The sequence below is a fragment of the Furipterus horrens genome, unplaced genomic scaffold (assembly GCF_987537825.1).
Source record: "Furipterus horrens unplaced genomic scaffold, mFurHor1.1.pri manual_scaffold_2, whole genome shotgun sequence".
Classification (NCBI taxonomy): Eukaryota; Metazoa; Chordata; class Mammalia; order Chiroptera; family Furipteridae; genus Furipterus; species Furipterus horrens.
Window position 1 is genome coordinate 113,851,334 of NW_028327172.1, and position 20,767 is coordinate 113,872,100.

General features: G+C 38.5%; 1 non-coding gene across 1 annotated transcript; it reads left to right on the plus strand.

The window, feature by feature from the left end:
* The first annotated feature begins 2,994 nt into the window (after positions 1–2,994).
* LOC150019307 (U1 spliceosomal RNA) lies at positions 2,995–3,161 on the plus strand. The gene has a single exon (XR_016509579.1). It is a non-coding gene; the product is annotated as a U1 spliceosomal RNA (small nuclear RNA).
* The last annotated feature ends 17,606 nt before the right edge of the window (positions 3,162–20,767 follow it).

Genomic DNA, 20,767 nt, shown 5'->3' on the forward strand with positions numbered 1-20,767 from the left:
TTTTGTATACTGCTGATTTGGAATAATATATTACCTAGAAATTCTGAAAGCCAGCGCACTATTTTCCTAAGCCTGAAAATACTGAGTATATAGGTACCAAAATGATCTTAATCTTGGGCGTATTTTTCACTGTGTACAGAGAGTGATGACTCTTTTCCTAAGTCTATTCTCCCCCCTCCTCTATCTATCTTCCCTATCTTTGTTTTGTCTTTTTTTCTTCTTCTTCTCCTTCTATCTCTTTTTTGCCTCCCCTCCTCCTTCTCCTTATTCCTCTTCCTCATCTTCTTCTCCTTCAGTAAGAAAAACACTGATTTGGGGCTGGACAGAAAATCACGTGAGCAGATCAGTGTGTCATATAACTAATGGGAGTAGTGTGTGCAAACTTGGAAATGCCCTTTAAAAAATAGGTTTTTAACCTTCCATTACCCTGCCCTCTTTCCTGCTCATTAGAATGCAGACATCATAACCGAGGTTGTAGAAACCACATTGGACAATGAGGTAAAAGCCGTATTTTCAGTGATGGATTTCTAAAATAGATTGAGCTTAGGCCTGTAGTGATCAGAGTAGCCATTCCAGTTTGGATTCCCTGTGTTCACATGATCTAGGAATAAACTCTATACATGCTGTTTAAGATTCTGCCACTACTTACCAATATAAACCTAAGCCAGACAGACATAATATGGTTCACATGTTTTACTCTGAGTTTATTAAAAGTTAGAATATTACACCTCTGTTGTGCATTACAAACAAATCTAGTAAACTGTTAAGTAAAATCCTCTCTATTATGGTATGCATATTGAAATGTTCTTTGTATATTGTAATTATAAAATTATTTTAGCATAGCTATCCTCAAGATTTATAACTTTAAAGTCTGTAATCATATACATAATTGATTTTTTATCATCTTAAAAGCAAATGAAAGGCAGTACGTATGGCAGGAAGAATGTCAGATATGCCTTGCTATCTATCATATAATTTTCTGTTTTCTCAGGGATTTTTGGCTGTCCATTTCCATAGGTGTAAGTGTGGCATAATACACCTAAATAGATCATGCAATACCCCAAAATAGAAGCTCAGTTTTTTATAATGGGACTAAGATATGCACCTAAGGGGGTATAACACATGCTAGAATACAGACGGTCCCCTGAGAAGGGTGCCGTGGGAGTTGCCAAGGGTAGTTTTTTTTCTTTTTGAGAGAAGCTGTGGTGGCTTAGGGACAGGTAAGCTCATCACTGATGGCAACTCAGGGCCTTGCAGGCAGGTGAGGCAGGCGGATTCCTAGCAGAAACAGCCACAAGGGCCCTTTGGCAAGGTTTACATGAAGCTTTTTAGAAGACAAGTAGGAAGATTTAAGGTCAGAGGGGAAAAAATGCCTAGGCAGCTATTTCGATGGAAAAAGAAGACATTTGGAGAATCCTTTAAGAGTACAATTTTGTGAAATTTGTGGATCTACTTAACAAGCGATTATTCATTTGGGATGGCCTCAGAAGCTGACTTTTTTTGCATTAGTATGTCCAAAAGTGGGAGAGAAAGTGGTATTTGAAGCTAATAGGGAGATTTTTTTTTTTTCTTTTCAGAAATGCTGCAACTGTTGAAGTGGAATAATGATTCATTATCAGCTCCAGGAAAGCTAGCAGAGGGGCTTTGTGAGATGGGCACCACGGCCACAGGCAAAAAGGGTAATGACCTCTGGGGTCATGTCACTGACTGAGCATTTTCCATATATATAGATATAGCTCTGGAAGCTGAGTATAAACAGTTAGGAAAGGGTTTTCAGGGGTAGGTGAGGGTACAGCAGAGACTGCGGGCAGCATTCTTGGTGAAACAGACTCAGTTTCTGCAAAAGGCCCCAGAGCTGACCTCAAAGATGCAGAATCAGTACATCTGGCAGCTGTGTGCCAGGAGTCATCCGGAGCCTTCAGGGAAGAAGTTAGTAAAGGAAGTGGGAAAAATGGAGGAGAATAAAGAAGTGAGTTTTATGTAGTGGTAGAAAAAAAAATATTACAGTGGAAGGAAATGCTAGAAAACAAGAAACAACTGCCTGAATAAGTCAGGTCTTCTCTACAGGTAAACACTTTGCTTGAGAGTTTTGGGAAAAGAAATAAGGGGCAAGGATGTTATTAAAAATATAAAAATTGTTCAAGACAACTGGAAAACAAAATGCCATTAATAAAGATCTGAGAAATTCTAAAAAAGAGAAATATGACAAGAAAGAATGTAGAGCAAAAGTTCAAGTCATTGAGAAACAAATCAGTACTAAAAAAAATTTGAAGGAAATAAGTGTAATAATAATATATATAAATAACATCTGTATAATACTCACTCTGTGCCAAGCATTGTTCTGAGTAATTTATGCATGTTAATATATTCATTCCTATAATGCAATAATACTAGAAAGTGGACGCCCTCTTCATTTAATACATGGAAAAAATGAGAAACAGAAAAGGTGCAAATAAAAGCTAAATTTCCAAACCAGGCAGTCTATCTCCGCTATATTCTTTCATTTATTTTTTAATAATTTATTTGTCTGCTTGCTTGTTTTCTTTTTAGGGAGAGGGGAAAGGAGAAAGAGAGGAAGAGAAACATCACTGTGTGGTTGCCTCTCACTCGCGCCCCCAACTGGGCACCTGACATGCAACCTTGTAATGTGCCCTGACTGGGAATTGAACCAGCTCCACTTGGCTCACAGGCCGACGCTCAATCGACTGAGCCACAGCAGTCAGGGCTTTCCACTATATTCTTAAACATTAAGAAAGGTGATGGAGCCTACAAACCAAGTGTCGCTGGTTCAATTCCCAGTCAGGGCACATGACTAGGTTGCACGTCAGGTCCCCAGTTGGGGGCACATGATGGGCAACCACACAGTGATGCTTCTCTCCCTCTCTTTCTCCATCTCCTCGCTCTATAAATAAATAAATAAACAAACAAATAAATAAAATTTAAAATATATATATATATATATATATATATTTAAAAAAAAATAAATGGTGATGGATACTTACCTGGCAGGGGAGATACCATGATCATGAAGGTGATTTTCCCAGGGTGAGGCATATCCATTCATTGTACTCTGGATGTGCTGACCTCTGCAATTTCCCCTAATGTGGGAAACTCGACTGAATAATTTGTGGTAGTGGGGGACAGTGTTCGTGCTTCCTTCTGAAAAAAAAAAAATAAAAGAGAGAATGGTGATGGAAGAAAAGTTGACTTTAGGTTATAAATATACAATGCAATATACAGAAAGTGTATCATAGAATTGTACACTTGAAATCTACATTTTATTAACCAATGTCACCCCAAAAAAAATTAAGAAAAGAAAAAAGGAAGGAAAAAGAAAAAATGCTCCATACTAAGGAAAAAAAAAGGAACACTGCTGCTTACCACAATGAGATACTAGGATGGCCTTTATAAAATAACAAAAACAATAACAGAAAGTAAAAGTAAATGTTGGAGAGGATGTGGAAATTTGGATCCCTTGTGCATTGCTGGCAGGAATGTAAGTAGTGCAGCCATTGTGCATAACATATGGCTGTTCCTCAGACACTTGACATAGAAATATCAAATGATCCAGCAATTCCATTTTTGGGTCCATATCCAAAAGAATTGAAAGTAAAAACTCAAATAGGTTTTGCACACCAATGTTCATAGCAAAATTATTTTTAACAGCCAAATGTAGAAGCAACCCAAGTATCCAATGACCAATGAAAGGAAGGAAACTCTGACACATGCTACAAAACAGATCAAACTTGATGACATTATGCTAACTGAAATATTTCAGTTGCAGAAGGAAAAAATATTATATCATGCCCTTTATATGTTATCTAGAGTAGTCTAATTCATAGACAGAATGTGGAAAGGTGTTTGTAAATGCTGGGGAAGGGGAGAAATAAAGAATTAGTGTTTAACAGAACAGGTAGAGAGTTTCAGTTTTACAAGACGAAAAAAGTTCTGAAGAAGAATGGTGATGCTGTTTCACAACAATGTGAATGTATTTAATGTCAGAACTGTACATTTAAAAATGGTTAAAATGGTAAATTTTGTTATATATATATTCAACCAAAATGTTAAAGAAAGAAATATTACCTTTCTCCATATTGAATTGAGTGCTGTGAGAACTTAAAGCCTAAAAAGAGAAATAATAAGGACTGAAGAAAACAGGCAAAGACAGGGGACCCAAAAATAACAAAATGTGGGTTATTTGTACATATAAGAATCATATACATTTTGTTTTCAACTTCATTTTCAGTCTGTTAACTAGGTAATGAAAGAATAACAAATGCTAAATGAATGATTTTTAGAGTGAATCTGACAAAAGTAAGTATAGTAAATGCGTGTAAAAACTTTTGAATAATGGTGCAATTACTAATAATTTTCCATTTTGCATAAAGAACTTTACAAACCTGGTTACAATTCCAACTTTTGATTGGATTACCTAATCTTTATAGCTATTTCCCAGCAACCACTGAAAGACCCACATATCTCATTACCTGCGCAACTCTCTAAAACCTCCCCAAGGCCCTCTCCACCTCACTCCCGGTGTTTAAGCTATTTATACTTATTTTGGTATCTTAAACACAGCAGGTTCTGTCCTGTTTTGGAATATTTTGGGATTTTTAAATCCCTTTCCTTCACAGAACTGGTTCTTTTTAATCTTCCAGGTCTGTATGTAAGTGTCACCACAATGATGTGTTTCCAGACTTCTCTAACTTTGAACGCCCCTTAGTGCTGTAGTGCTACCACTGCGTTATAATACCTTCACACTTATTTCTTTTTTTTTGTTGTTTTGTTTTTTAAAGTATATTTTATTGATAATGTTGTTACAGTAGTCCTAATTTCTTTTCTCTTTGATCCCCTCTGCCCAGTACCCCCCTTCCCTCCAGTAATCCCAATGCCCCTTAGTTCATGTCCATGGGTCATGCATATAAGTTCCTTGGCTTCACCCTTTCCTATATTATTCTTAACTTCCCCCATCTATTTTGTACCAATGATTATGCTTCTTAATCCCTGCAGCATTACCCCATCTCTCCCCCTCCCCCTTCCCAGCTGATAACGCTCCCAATGATCCCCATACCTATGTTTCTGTTCTTGTTCTGGTTTGCTTAGTTGCATTTTGTTTTTGTTTTTTAGATTCAGTTGTTGATAGTTGTGAGTTTGTTGTCATTTTAATGTCCATAGTTTTAATCTTCTTTTTCTTAAGTAAGTCCCTTTGACACTTCATATAATAATGGCTTGGTGATGATGAACTCCTTTAGGTTTAACTTGTCTGGGAAGGACTTCATCTGCCCTTCCAATCTAAATGATAGCTTTGCTGGATAGAGCAATCTTGGTTGTAAGTCCGTGTTTTTTATCACCTTGAATACTTCTTGCCAGCCCCTTCTTGCCTGCCAAGTTTCTTTTGAGAAATCAGCAGATAGTCTTATACGCACCCCTTTATAGGTAACTCTCTGCTTTTCTGTTGCTGCTTTTAAGATTCTTTGTTTATCTTGAACCTTTGGCATTTTAATCATGATGTGTCTTGGTGTAGTCCTCTTTGGGTCTAGCTTGTTTGGGATTCTCTGTGCTTCCTGGACTTGTGTGTCAATTTCCTTTGCCAAATTTGAGATGTTTTCCTTCATTATTTTCTCACATAGGCTTTCAATTTCTTGCTCTTCCTCTTCTCCTTCTGGCACACATATGGCTTGGATTTTGGCATGTTTAAAGTTGTCCCAGAAGTTCCTAAGCCTCTCCTCATTTTTTTTCAATTCTTTCTTCCTCATTCTGTACTGATTGACTGTTTTTTTCTTTCTTATGTTCCAAATCATTGATTTGAACCCCGGTTTCCTTCCCTTCACCATTGGTTTTGTGTGGATTTTCCTTCGTTTCATTTAGCATAGCCTTAACTTCTTCCCTTATGCTTTTTCGGTACTTAAGCATATTTGTCAAGCTTGCAAGCATCTTTATCACCAGTGTTTGGAATTCTGCATCTGTTAGTTTGGCTATCTCCTCATCTGTTAGATTTGCTATCTCCTCATCACTTAGTTCTCCCATTGGAACCTTGATCTGTTCTCTCTTTGGGCCATACTTCTCTGTCTCCTCATTCTGACAGGCTCCTGTGTTTGTTTGCTTCTTACTCTTAGGTAGAGCTGTTGCACCTATTACATTGTAAGGGAGGAACATTAGATATTCATCAGTACAGGATGACCCATTTCCACATGTTGTGACACTGCATGTGGGGGAGGGTTCTGAGAGCAAACAATGCTGCTTGCTCAGCACTTGCCCCTTTTCCAGACACTTCTTCCACTTCCATATGGGACTGGCACCTTTCTAGCTGTTGTCTGGCCATCCTTCCCAGAGTGGTTGGGCCTGCAGACATTCTAGTACCATGGGGGCCCTTTAAACAAGCCGACTCTACTAGAGTCTGGCCATTTCTTCTTTCACCCCAACCCCCACTATTTGCACAGCAGTAATGAGGCTTTATTTTCCCAGTTACTGGAACTGTAGCTGCACAGTCTGTTCTGATGCTTGGAGCACTCCCCAGGTGTCCCTCCCAACTATTAAAAACGTGTGGCTGCACTTTCCACAAGCGTGCTGCTGCCGCCACCACATCGCACCCTCTCTGCCCCACCTCCACCCCTCCTACCTGTCTGGGTGAGTATTTCTTCTTTATAACTTTGTTTGCTAGACTTCCATGCAGTTTGATTTTCTGGAACTTCTGGTTGTCTCAGTTTTGAGGTAGTTGTATTCCTTCTTAGTTGTGGAGGGAGACGCAGTGTGTCTGTCTATGCCTCCATCTTGGGCAGAAGTCCCACACTTATTTCTTTGCTTATTTGTTTACCACTGTTCTTCCCCACCTAACTGAGATCTGAAAGGGCCCTGAAGCCATACGATCTGTCCAGAAAATGTTCAGCCATGTAATATAAAAAATAGAGACATTTATTGAGGAAGATACAAGAAATATTGTAAATAGGACAATGATGCCTCAGTCACCTTCAAAGTAGGCACCTTGGGACCTCACGCAGTTCTCCCAGAGTCTCTTCAACTGTTCAAATCACTCTTCAAAATTCTATGTTGGAATCACCATCAGCTGCCCCATCATTTTTTTCTGAATCTCATCAATGGTCTGAAATCTCTTCCCTTTCAAAGGTGCCAAATCTGGACTATATGGGGGCTGAATTACCTTAGTAATTTGATGTTTTCCCAAAAAGCTCTGTACAAAATGTGATTCATGAGTGACTGCACTGTAGTGATGAAGCTGCCAGTCACCGCTGGCCCATAGCTGTGGCTGTTTTCATCGTATTGCATCTCTCAACCAATGAAGAATATTTAGGTAGTGCTCCTTATTTAACTGTTTGGTCTGGAAGGGCGTACACCTGATGGAAAACACCTTTCCCAATCAAAAAAACACATTTAACATGGTCTTGATTTTGCTGCAACTTTGCCATCCCTTCTTCAGGCATGGAGAACCAAGTGATTTCATTGGGATGACTGGGTCTTGTTTCCATATCATAGCTGTAGACCCACAATTTATCTCCCGTTGTGACCTTCTTGAGGAAATCTAGTTCATTGGTAGCAGTCTGAATCAAGTCATTAGCAAAGGCAACACAATTTTTCTTCTTCTCTGGTAACAGAAGCCATGGATGAATTTTGCCATGACACATTTCATGCCAAGATCCTGTGTCAAAATCTCAGACACAGTAGTTTTTGCAATCCCCAGATCAGCTAGTTCACACACTGTAAGTCGCCAGTCTTTGTTGATTGTAACCCTTAAATGTTTAACATTCTCAGGTGTTCTGCTTGTTGCAGGTCTTCCAGAACATGGATCACTTTCAACAGATCTTGAACATCTTTGAAAATTTTATTTGTGTTACACTCATTGCATCATCCCCAAAAGCCTTCTGAATCATCCAAATAATTTCCGCAGAGGAATGTTCAAGTTTAACGCAAAATTGGATGCAGATTTGTTGCTTCACTCACTCATCATTTTGAATGTGACAGCCACACAGTACACAGGCTCACTCAATGGCATCTACTGCCCCCACTGACTGGTACAGTGAAGTTGTCATTGTGCACACATGAGCACTCTAGTCTACTCTCCTTGGCTGCCAGGTTACAGCAATGTTGCACTAACTGTTCTCATTATATTAATAATGGTTGACTTTTTCCAGTCAGACCTCATCAACTGGTATCAAAGGAACCCTCCTGAAATAGATGTTCTGAAGTAAGTAGGAGAGGTATTTGCTATCTGTCTTTCAGTCATATCCTCACTCTCTTTCAGTATTTCTGAGCCCTGAGTAATAACAGCACTACATTTTCAGTAGTTCTGTAATCACTGTATAGTGTAATATTTACATTTTTTCATCATCTTTTGTCAACAAATTTAGGGTAGAATACACCATAAAGCAACTTAAATCAATGTAGTACTTTTTCTCCCAATTTGAACATGTAACAGGTGTCAGAAAAACAGTATAAGCTAATCTAACATGTTTATTATACCTCTACCACAACTTGGTCCTTATAACTAAAAATTTGGAGTATCTCTATTGACTTCTAACACTTCATTTTTGCTTTTATATTTGTTTGTGATGCAAGAAATTAGAATTGATGTGAAAATACAAATTTTATGGGTTGTGACTTCAACTGTTTTGATATTCAATGGTAGAAAAAAGTCAATTTATATTTTAGAAAAGTTTACCAAAAAAGCTTGGAAAATTGCTTAATATAGGTATCTCTAACTAAAAAAGAAATTTAAAAAGTAAATTTTTTTAAACTTGATTTTTAAATTTATTTTCTCTACTTAAAATCTCAGGAAACATAAACATGTGTGGGGTCAATGGACATGGCCCTTCCCCCTCCCCTAACTGAGAACTAGTCAGAAGGCCACTGGCCAGAAGGAATGTGTATTGTTTTGGGAATAGATTGTAACTCCCTCCTTATGTCCTTTTGGGAGCAGCTTCTTGTCCTGAGATTCTTTCTTGACCTTTTCCTTCTACACGTGCACGCTGATGTAATGTGGCTCCAGGCCATATGTAGGTTTGTGCAACCTGGACCCATGATGCTTTTGTCTGGGACCCCTTATAATGAGCCTCAGACTGGAGGAGGTGTGGTCTCTCTCTCACTGACCCTCTGCCATGTGTGCCATCTCCTGGAATGTGAGTCATAAACGGCACATCTACATCTTCTGGTCCTCTGGGTGATTTTTTTCTGGAATATCATGAACACTTAAGCAACTCCTGGCTTAGGTTTGGAGCTCCTGTGCTACAGCATGTTAAAAGAAAATTTTATTAAAAACAAAAGTACCTTTCAATTAAATTGACATATTTGCCAAGCATGAGTCACCTGCTTTATTTAACATTAAAGGTTTAAAAAAATAATATAACCATATTCAAAATGCTTACCTCTCAATTATCATAGTTCGGCTTCCTTTTATAAAGTCATAATAAGTGTCATGACTTTAGAGTATTAAATATTTTGCTATTTAAAAAGGTAGTCTTAATAGAAAATTTTAAAACCTCTAAAAGGATAGTCAATAACCAATATAAATTCAATATAGAACTTTCATTCTTTTACTGCACAGTGTTATAGAAATATCACTTCACATATGGAAATTCACATTTGAAGGCCAATGAGCTGTGAACTTTCCCCATGTATCACCAAGACTGCAACACCTGGATAAGATTTCTCTGTGATGATGCACTGCAATTGCCCTGCAAAGTGTTAAATGGCTTTCAGAATCTCTCATTCTGTATTCAAATGTGATTTCCACTGTGTAGTATTGCACTGCTTTTCAGAAAATTTCCAGGCTTTGATTTATATCAACTGATCTAATTTTAAATATTGCTCATAGAAAGACCCATCTATGCATCTGCATTTATAAATTGATATTTTGACTTTCTGCTTTTATCTAGAGAGCACATTTTACCTAGAGTACAGCATATATTGATTATAAAAATATATTTACATTTAGACTATACAATGGTAACAAATAAAAACCTTCAGGCATTTTTATTTTTACCCTAGAGTAGTCTGAGACAAAAACAGAGACATGAAAAGAAGATATAACACTCTGAAATGATGCAATTTACTTGTACTTGTTAATTAAGCATGTATCTTAACTGAAATGCCCACAGTGCTTAATATGTGCCAGGTACTTTTTAAAGCATTTCACATATCTTAATTTTGTTGATTCCCATCATAATCCAATGAGGTAAGTATTATTAGTTGAACCAAAAGGGGACCACATACTAAACCTGACAAGGTAAGGGGAGGCCTGCATGGTGGCCTTACCTAAAGTAACCACATAGGATGGTCTAAAGTTAAAACTTCTAACTAAAAGCAGGGCACAGCAGATAGGATGTCTATGACGGCATCTTCCTTCACTGAGCCTATCTACTGCCTGTTTACATCCACAATAACATATCTTCGGAATGTCAGGGTAAGTTTCTTTTTCCAGACTTCTCAGGGCACAATCTCCCACCAAAGCAGGAGAACACAGTCCCTCCTTGTTATTGTTTCATGTTAATTGTTAACTGTTACTGATCCTATATGCCCCACCCTCCACCTATGTAAAAGAAATTTGTGTCTATTTGTTTTACTTTTTATCCAGTCCCTAAGATTTCACCCCCACCCTGCCCCCTGGCACCCCTGCCCGCTTTGCTTTCTCCCACCTCCCTAATCAATTACCAATGAATTTCATATGTAACCACTTTATGCCTCCTCCTTTAATGTATAAAATAAGGTGCAAAACTGAGATCCTGTTTCTTGACAATTGTCAGTTTGGCTCAAATAAATTCATAAAAATTCTTACAGGTTTGTATGTTTATTATGATGACATTATTACCCCCATTTTACAGATGAAGATACTAAAATAATTTGCTCATACTAATTAAGTAGCAAAGCCAAGGTTTGAATCCAGAAGTCTCCAGCTCCAGAGTTAGTGTTGCTAACTGTAAATTCAAACATATTCTGATGTCTTTTATCTCAGAATATTTAAGCCTTAGCCAAATTCTCTGTATTAAAATGTCTCTATTTCAAGTACACATCAAAGCAGAGGACTTCTTTTGCTGGGCCCACATAGACATGCATAATCTGGCTGGTAGAAAGGAGGACAGCCTTCCCAAACACTAGAGAGTATTTGAAAAATAAGTGGTACCACAGGGGTGAGTCTGCTGGGTGTCACCGTATGGCTGTTTGATTAGAATATGTGTATCTGTCCATTGAGTGTGTGGAAGAAAGGGGGCTACCTATTAACCTGACAAGCTCAGGAGAGGCCTGAGAGCCAGCCTTACAAACTCAGACCTAAAGTAATCCCAAAGGATGGTCTGAAATTAAAACGTATTAACTAAGAACAGTTTATGGTGGGTAGCCATGTCCTAGGCCAGCATTTTTCCCTAACAAAGATCGATCTTTACCTTTACTAAGCCTGTCTATTTTCTTTGCATCTATGATAAAACACCCTTGGAATGTCAAGGTAAGTTCCCTTTTTCCCAAACCCCTTGGCCATAAACTGAGACCACAAATCCCCTCATTGTTATTGTTGTCATGTTAATTTTGACTGTTAACTATTCCTGACCCACCTATAAAAAAGAAGTATGTGTCTATCATTTTACCTTTCATCCAGTACCAGAGCTTACCCGCTTTGCTTTCTCCCTCCTCTCTAATCTATCACCAGTGGACTCCATGTAACCCCCTTATGGCTTCTCCTTTGATTCTAGTGTATAAAATAAAGTGCTAAACTGCCGTTCTCTAGAGCATTTCTCAATCCGTTCAGATATTGCTTCCTGGAAATTGTCATCAGTTTAGCTCAAATAAATTCACCAAAAATTCTCTACAGGTTTGAATGTTTCTTACACTGACAAGTGGAAGTGAAGAGGCCTGTTTCGTTATGGCAACGTATATTTCAACAGTAAATTCTTTCCATGAGGTGCTACAGAGCTGCAATCTCAAATATGTTTCCTGAGGCAGTAGTTGAACTTAAAAAAAAAAAAAAAGAGTACGTGATTCTCTTAAAATGTGCCTGGTACTATGTTTTTACTTAGGAAGAGGATTCAGATGAACATAAGTATAGTAGTTTGAATTTTATTTCGTAAACAAAAGTATGCATGAAACATTATATTCACCTATTTTAAAAATCAAATTAGACTCAATAGTAGAGGTACCTATCTTACTAGTTTGGCAGGAAATTCAGCATTAGCCATCACCAGGACCTCTCTACTGCTTATCTGTAATCCCAGGTTGCATAAGAACACAAGAAATTTAGTGAAAGGTATAATGATTATTGCCCCTGCTCAGCCCATCATGACAACTGCTGACATCCTCATTGTCCCAGATCATTTAATCTCCACTATGGCCTTGTGTCAAGCGTGGGACACAGGACTTTCTATTTTTCTAACGTTTAAAGCCCTGGTACCTGGGACCTAGGGTCCTACCATGCAGCCATTGCTCTCTGGGTTTTGTCATCTGTCATGAGTGATGTCATGGAGTGAAGGCATATCTGTTATGCCCAGGACTTGCTTATTTCAGGACTGGTTCCTAGTCTGGAAAAATTTCTTTTTTATGTCTCTGTTCAAAACTCTCTTTCTCTTTTAGGACATTGTCATCCTTTCTTTAATAACCTTAGACTTTCACAAAGGGGGAACGAGAAATGAATCACTTAAAGAATCTCCTGCTCTGGACCAGGAAACAAGAAATCAGAGAGGTTCTGGCTACTTGCCTGAATAAGTAGAAGCAGGTACTGCAGAAAATTAAAAGTGAAATAAAACTTTAATAAATTATTCTGTCTCCAAAATTAAACAGATTTCTTCCCTGAAGTACTTACCAGAGTATTTAACCTCTGCTTATGTATCATTAATCTAAGCAAAGAGAATATTATATAGTATTTTTCAAACATCTTTCTCTATAAAATTTGTCTTCTCTGAAAAGTATCTTTCAAGAACTAGTTTAGAAAATGTTTCTCTTGAAAAACATCCTCATTGTCTGAACCTCAAAGATTCTCGACATTTGGTTTGTCTATATTTTATAGTTTCTCACTGTCTTCATTTCCCAGGGAGGATAGCTTGTTATATGATGCCTTATTTGATTACTTATTCCTATATATTTTTAAAAATTTTTAAAGGAGTTAGAAATGTTATAAAGAAAGTTAAGGTGTACTCTTTTTTGAATTTCCTTCAGAGGTAATACCATATTCTCTTCTAACGCCTGCTCTGTCCGAGTGGGCTCTGTGTCTTCGCAGGATGAACAAAGCAACAGGCGGCAGGAGATGCACGATTTAATGATCCCACCATGCTTCCGCTGAGAGATGACAAAACTGAGTGCCGTCAAATTCATTATTCTGAACAACTGGATGTATTGGGAGACAAACAAAAGGGACGAGAGATACATTTTTATTCAATACTTCAAGGAAGATAAAATAAAAGAAAAGAACACAGAAGACAGCAATATATTGAAATGTTGGATAATTCATAGTCTAAAATGCTAAGTCTCCTATGCTTTCTTCCAACTTGAATTCAGAAGTTTATTTTTTGTTTGTTTGTTTTCTTTTAGTGGCAATATTGTTTCAAAATGAGAAGAATTATAAGAAGTGTCTATAGTATGACTTTGGTCAATTAGTAAGCTTTGACCAAATACTTAAAAAAAAAAAAAGAAAAAAATACACTTACCAAGCAAGTGACCGTTTGGTCAGATACTGAATGAACTGCTTGTTGGGTCTGACGGCCCCTTTACAAGCACATTGAGCACAATGATGGTCACACAGATAACTGGTTTGGCCTTTGTGTATCCCACAGCCTCATTTCAGGCAGACAGGCTTTACAAAACAGAAAATAATGATTCTAGAGTACACAGTGGTATGGAAATAGAAATCATAGAATAGGGGGAAAAAGTAGGGTCTTTCCTTAGTTGGGGAGAGGGGAAAAGCTAAGCCAAGATTTAGCAAGAAAAGGGAAAGTCGAAGATGGGACAATATTCCACACTGATGTTGAAAGAGAAAGCCAGGCCTTACATGTGTGGCACAAAATATACAGAGCACACTCATTTCTGTTTGTATGCAATTTGGGCAAAAAAAAGTAAAAGTAAGAATTACTGGTCTACAGATTTTGTGTTTTCATACAGTTGCATGGAACTCAGCCATCCACCTTCATTTTTTCCTCATCAGCAAGTTTTAAGTCTTTCTTCCTTTCTTTTTTTTTTTTTTTCCCAAATGTGAAACATGGATAAAATAAAAATAATAGATTATGAAGCTAATTTTTACAGAGGAAAATTTGATATTTTCTATTGTCCATTTTCCTATCACTGCTTTTTTTCCCTTTCCTTTCGTCCAAATCTATGCTCACAAATGGCATTTGAGCATAGTATGGAGGAAGATGATGTGTGAATAAATCAAACAGCAAGTTTGCTTAATCACAATCCTACCAAAGAATTCACCTTGGTACTCTAGGTTCCTAGACTTCTACATAATAGACCCATACCTCAGTGGCCCACCCCCCTGAGCTCCCAAGAAATAGCTTTCCTGGTCACGACTATCATCAATCAACACAGTAGTACAGTGTGAAATCACTCAGGCTTTCTAATGCTTGACCAGGAAGCTCTTCAAGTCCTGCGCACTTCAAGTTTCTTCATTATTAATTCCTTCCTTCTTGGTAGCTGCTTCTAATGATTCTGGGTTGGGGGATTTTAGTCTTCCAGCTCAGACTGTGGAATAGCATGGTGTCTTCCCAAGTCCATCACCTCCATCCCATGCAGGCTGGTCCGGAAAACAAGCACATAGACCCTGTCACATATCGTTGTTCCTCTCATCATTTGCCACAATAGCTATAGTTTTTTTTTTTTTTCAGATTTAATGTGTTTTATTGATTAAAATATTACATTTGTGCCAATTTCCCTTCCCTCTGCTCCCCTCCACCCGGTGGCCCCCCTCCCTCCAGTTGTCCCCCCCTTTTAGATTATGTCCATTAGTTGTGCATACAGTTCCTCCCAACCTCTCTCCGTCTATTCCATTCCCTCCTACCCTGATCCCCAATTCCTATATCATCTCCCTCCCTCTCCCCACTCCCCCTCCCTGTTGACCTCCCCCCAATATGCTTCCCGTACCCACAGTTCCTTTTCCACTCTCGTTGCCTGTTTAGTTTGCCTTTGTTTCATCTCCCTAGCTTCTGTTTTTTAAACCAGTCCCTTTAACATCTCATATAACAGTGGTTTGGATCTAATGAACTCTTTCAGTTTTATTTTGTCCTGGAAACACTTTCTCTGTCCTTCTATTCTGAATGACAATTTCGCTGGATAAAGTATTCGTGGTTGTAGGTTTTGGATTTTCATTACTTTGAATATTTCTTGCCAGTCCCTTCTTGCCTGTAGGGTTTCCCTTGAGAAGTCAGCTGATAGTCTAATTGGGATCCCTTTGTACATAATTCTTTTCTTCTCTCTTGCTGCTTTTAAGATTCTCTCTTTATCTTTAATTTTTGACATTTTGATTATAATGTGTCTTGGAGTGGTTCTCCCTGGGTCCAGTCTCTTGGGAACTCTCCTTGCTTCCTGGACCTGCAAGTCTATTCCCTTCCCCAAGTCTGGGAAGTTCTCCTTTATTATATTTTCACTCAATTTTTCAAGTTCTAGTTCATCTTCCTCACTCTCTGGCAAACCAATGATTCTTATGTTGGGCCTTTTATAGCTGTCCCAGAGGTTTCTGATCCTCTCATTGTTGCTTCCCATTTCCTCTCGCTGCATTGGTTGACTGCTTGTTCCTTCTCCATATTCCAGTTTGTTGAAATGAACTCTGGATTTCTTTTTCTCACCTTCTGTCTCGTATGCGGTTTTGTTCCTTTCGTTATGAAAGTTTTTCACTTCTTTCTTATCTTTTTCCTGCTCTTTTGTGAATTCTGTAAGCCACCTGATAACAATGGCCCAGAACTGAGCCTCTGACAGGTTTCTTATCTGTTCATCTGTCAGGTTCTCTATCTGTTGTCTGGTGAGCTGTGCCACCGGGATTTCTATAGTTGTCTGCCTCATTTTGACAGATACGTTTTGTTTTCTTGGGCTGGCTGTCGGGGGCAGTGCCTGCGTACGCGTCACAAATCAGCGACCGGCGCCTGCCTGCGACCTATTTCGCAGCCCTGTGGCGCTTTCTTTCTTTGGGGGCGGGGGTCCAAGATGGATTCACACAGTTATTCAGCTAGGAGACCGGGATCCGTCCTCCCGCCCCCCTGGGCCTCACTGTTCAAGGCGATGCGGCGGCCGCTCTTCCCAGCGCCGGGGTCGCGCACCGCCAGGGGCTTGACCGCAGCCGGGATTCCTCGCCGCTCCAGGTGCGACCGCAAACAGCGCTGCCCTCTTTAACTCTTACCTGCCCAAATGGCACCGCTGGTTTATAACTTCAAATGTTGGGCTTCCGTGTAGTTTTATTTTCTGGAATTTCTAGTTATCCTTTGTTTTGAAGTGGTTGTATTCCTCTCTAGTTGTAGAGGGAGACCTAGCGTGTCCGTCTAAGCCTCCATCTTGGCCGGAACAGCTATAGTTTTTATTTAATGTGTTTCCTTGATTTTTTTCCATTTTCCTCATGAAAATGTAAGTTTGGTGAGATCAGCAACTTTATTTTCTCTAAATCTCCAGAATTTGGCAGGTAGTAAGTACGCAATGAATTTTTGTTCAATAATTCCCAGTGAGGGCACACGACTAAGTTGCACATCAGGTCCCCAGTTGGGGGTACGAGTGAGAGGCAACCACACAATGATGTTTCTCTCCCTCTCTTTCTCCTTTCCCCTCTCTCTAAAAATAAAATAAACAAACAAATGAAAAATAAAAAATATATAAAATGATTTTGTTCAATAAAAAAATAAAGGCAAGGATATTTATATCTCCTCATTTATCCTAGTACTTAGTACACTATATGTCTTTCGTAAAAGTTTAAGTAAGATTTCAGGTGTACTGATGAACATTACTAATTCAAAACAAACAGAAGTACAAACCAAACTAGGAGATTTTAAAATGCTCTAAGGTTTTATAAAGTTGTAACGATTGTGCGTAATTTTTTTTCTTTTCCTTTTCTAAATACATAATTCAAGTCTCTGCAGATTTTTTTTATGAAATTGAGGCTCGGTTGTCTTTTATACTTTACCTTTAGGGACTTCTTTCCTCTTCTCCTTTCTTAGAATTTAATTAATAAAATACAATTTGGATCTCTAAACTTAAATGTGCAATCAGCATTACTTTCTGTCTTAACTTCATTTCCCAACTCGGTGCACATATACAGATTTTCCCCTTTCCCTGTTCTCCCAAAAAAGCAGTGTCAAGTCTTTTTTGAGGGTTTTTTCCTCCCTACTCACATGATGAACATAGAGGCAGGCATCTTGGTCTCACCACATTGCAGTGAAAGTTCCAAGAGTCCCATGGGTGTTTAGAAAATCATCTCAAGGATCTGAGATGTTTGCTTCTAGCAATGCATTGGAGAGAAATAATTGCTCTATCAGTCCCATCTCATCAATATTTAGTCACTGGATTTATTTGTCATATAACAGCCCAAGGCATTATTGCTGTCAGAATAACAGGAAAGAACTGTACTGAATTAGATTAACTGGAAAACTTTCCTCATTACTAGTGGTAAATCTCTCTTCTTAACCTGGTTCAGATTTATATCAGATTGTGGTACCTAAGGTGCTAGTGAACAAAAATGATCAAATCATCATTTCCGTATTGAAACAGTAAGAGTTGTGCTGAGAATATTGATAGCAGGAACCAAGACTCACTTGACTAGGAGTATAAGCATATTTTCTTCAATTTCCTCAGATAATTAACCTGATAGAATACACTGCCCTGGCTGGTGTGGCTCAGTGGATTGAGTGCTGTCCTGTGAACCACAGGGTTGCCAGTTCGATTCCCAGTTAGGGCACATATCTGGGTTGTGGGCCAGGTCTCCAGCTGGGGCATGCTAGAGGCAACCACACATTTATGTTTCTCTTCCTCTCTTTCTCTCTCCCATCCCCTATCTCTAAAAAAAAATAAATAAAATCTTAAGAAGAAAAAAGAATACAGCAAAGTTGGCACATCTTCCTTTACCAATTTCCTGGTCTCTGGGAAAGTACAAAATATAGAGAAGAAAATTTTACTTCTACTTATATTAGTAAATATAAGGCACCTAAAACAATATTAATTAGGTTATTGGCATACTAAGTTGATAATTCTCTAAAAGACCATGTAAACAATATTGGAAGACATGTAGACATCTTAAATATAGTTAGGCTTTCCTGATCCTCAGTCTTTTTAATATCTTTCCTGTAGTTCATGCTTTTCTACAGTACTCATGAGACTCCTCTTCAAAGAGCCTGCAGTAAATTCTTGGGTTGGCTGGGCATCATTCCTTTTCAATCTGTGACTCACCTTAATTCTATAAGACATAAAACATAAATGCGTTTTTGTTTTTATTGACCGTAGTTTTCTTTTTCTTTCTTCATTCCTGTAAATCTCTGATTCATCTACCAGTTGGTATAATGTTACCAATCCCTAGTGGTGACTTTTCTACATAACCAATCCTTTCATTCTGGGATATCCTATAAAGAATCCAGTACTACTATGGCTTCTGCTTTAAGTTTTGGCTTATTTGTTTTTGCTGTTTCAGTGATGCAGGTTCCTTTCTTTTCTTTTCTTGATGATTCTTTTTATTTTATTTTTTATTTTTTTTTAATTTTTTATTTTTGGTTTTTCAATTACAGTTGTCCCATCTTTCCCCCATTTCTCTCCCCCGCCCAGCCCACCCCTTCTCCCGCAACCATATCCCTCCCTGTTGTCCGTGTCCATGAGTCATTCATACACGTTCTTTGACTAAACCCTTCCCTTACTTATCCCCCTTCTCTCCCTCCCCCCTCCCCCCTATTGACTGTTATTCTGCTCTTTGTTCTATTTAGTTCCTTTGTTTCTGTTGTTCTTTAGTTTCCTGTATTAGGTGATATCATATGGTGTTTTTCTTTCTTTGCCTGGCTTATTTCACTAAGCATAATTCTTTCTAGTTCCATCCATGTTGTTGCAAATGGCAGGAGTTTCCTTCCTTCTTTCTTTCTGCTGCATAGTATTCCATTGTGTAAATGTACCACAGTTCTTTCAGAGAAGGAAAACTCTGACTCCAAAAAACCTCCGCTGCCTTGCGGCATACCTCTTCTGGGGAAAGGCTAAGGGAGTAAACCCCGACAGAAAATCCGGAGCCGGAGTCCCTAAGGCGGTTTGATGTTGTAGTCAACACCGGCAACTCCTGCGGCGCACCTGAAGCCAAGCTGTATCGACTCCGTCTTTCCCTTGGACCCTTCAGCTGCGAAGAGAGGGGGGGTCTGCTGCATGGGCAACAGCAGACCCTCCATATCAACCTGCCCAGGCTCTGTAGCTTCAGCTCCACTGGAGAGGACACTCCAGCGTCATCGCAAGATGTCGATTCAACACGGGAGGAGACAGATACCGTGTCACTCCCGAGTCGGACTGCACAGCCATTCTCGGCGGTGCAGATAGACACTTAAGAAGCTACACCATCGTCTCTCGAGATGGACGGCTGCCGACGACGACCACAGTTCTTTGATCCACTCATCTACAGATGGGCACTTAGGTTGCTTCCAGCACTTAGCTATTGTAAACAGTGCTGCTATGAACATAGGGGTGCATAAGTTCTTTTGAATTGGTGTTTCAAGATTCTTCGGGTATAATCCTAGTAGTGGAATCGCTGGTTCAAAAGGCAGTTCCATTTTTAGTTTTTTCAGGTAATTCCATACTGTTTTCCATAGTGGCTGCACCAGTCTGCATTCCCACCAACAATGCAGTAGGGTTCCCATTTCTCCACATCCTCGCCAGCACTTGTTGTTTGTTGATTTGTTGATGATGGCCATTCTGACTGGTGTAAAATGGTATCTCATTGTGGTTTTTATTTGCATCTCCCTGATGGCTAATGATGTTGAGCATTTTTTCATGTGTCTATGGACCTTCTGTATGTCCTCTTCGGAGAAGTGTTTGTTCAGGTCCTTTGCCCATTTTTTAATTGGGTTGTTTGTTTTCTTGATGTTGAGTCGTATAAGCTCTTTATATATTTTGGAAATCTGTCCCCTGTCTGTGATGTCATTGGCAAATATGTTTTCCCATATGGTTGGTTTCCTTTTCATCTTGCTGATGTTTTCTTTTGCTGAGCAGAAACTTTTTAGTTTGATGTAATCCCATTTGTTTATTTTTTCCTTTATTTCTCTTGCCTTAGGAGATGTATCCGTGAAGATATTGTTACGTGAGATATCTGAAATTTTCTTGCTTATGTTTTCCTCTAGATCTTTCTTAATGAGATGAAGTTCTGTGCCAGGAATTAAAGGTGAATTTTTCTGTTAGCACCTTCACTAATGGTGAAGTTTCTTGGTTTATAAGCCCAGCTGACAATACTTTGGGGTAAACAATAGACAATGAGTTACATTTGTATAAATTTTGGAATTGCTATTTGTCATTACTTCTCATTATTTGCTAAATAACAAAGGATCTTTGGTTTATGATGATAGAAATATTCAACATATTACCATGTACATAAATGATTTGCTGTTTTGAAATTTTACATTTAGATTTGAATTTTAGAAAATATAAAGTTGAAATTAGATGGTCAACAATCATTGGTAATTGATATTAAGTTTACTAGATATGAAATCTTATACAGAAAACAGACTAATGATTGCCAGGAAGGAAGGGAATTGAGGGACTGGGTGAAAAAGGTGAAGGGATTAAGAAGAAAAATTGGCAGTTACAGAATATTCACAGGGATATAAATAATATTGGGAATATAGTTAATAACATT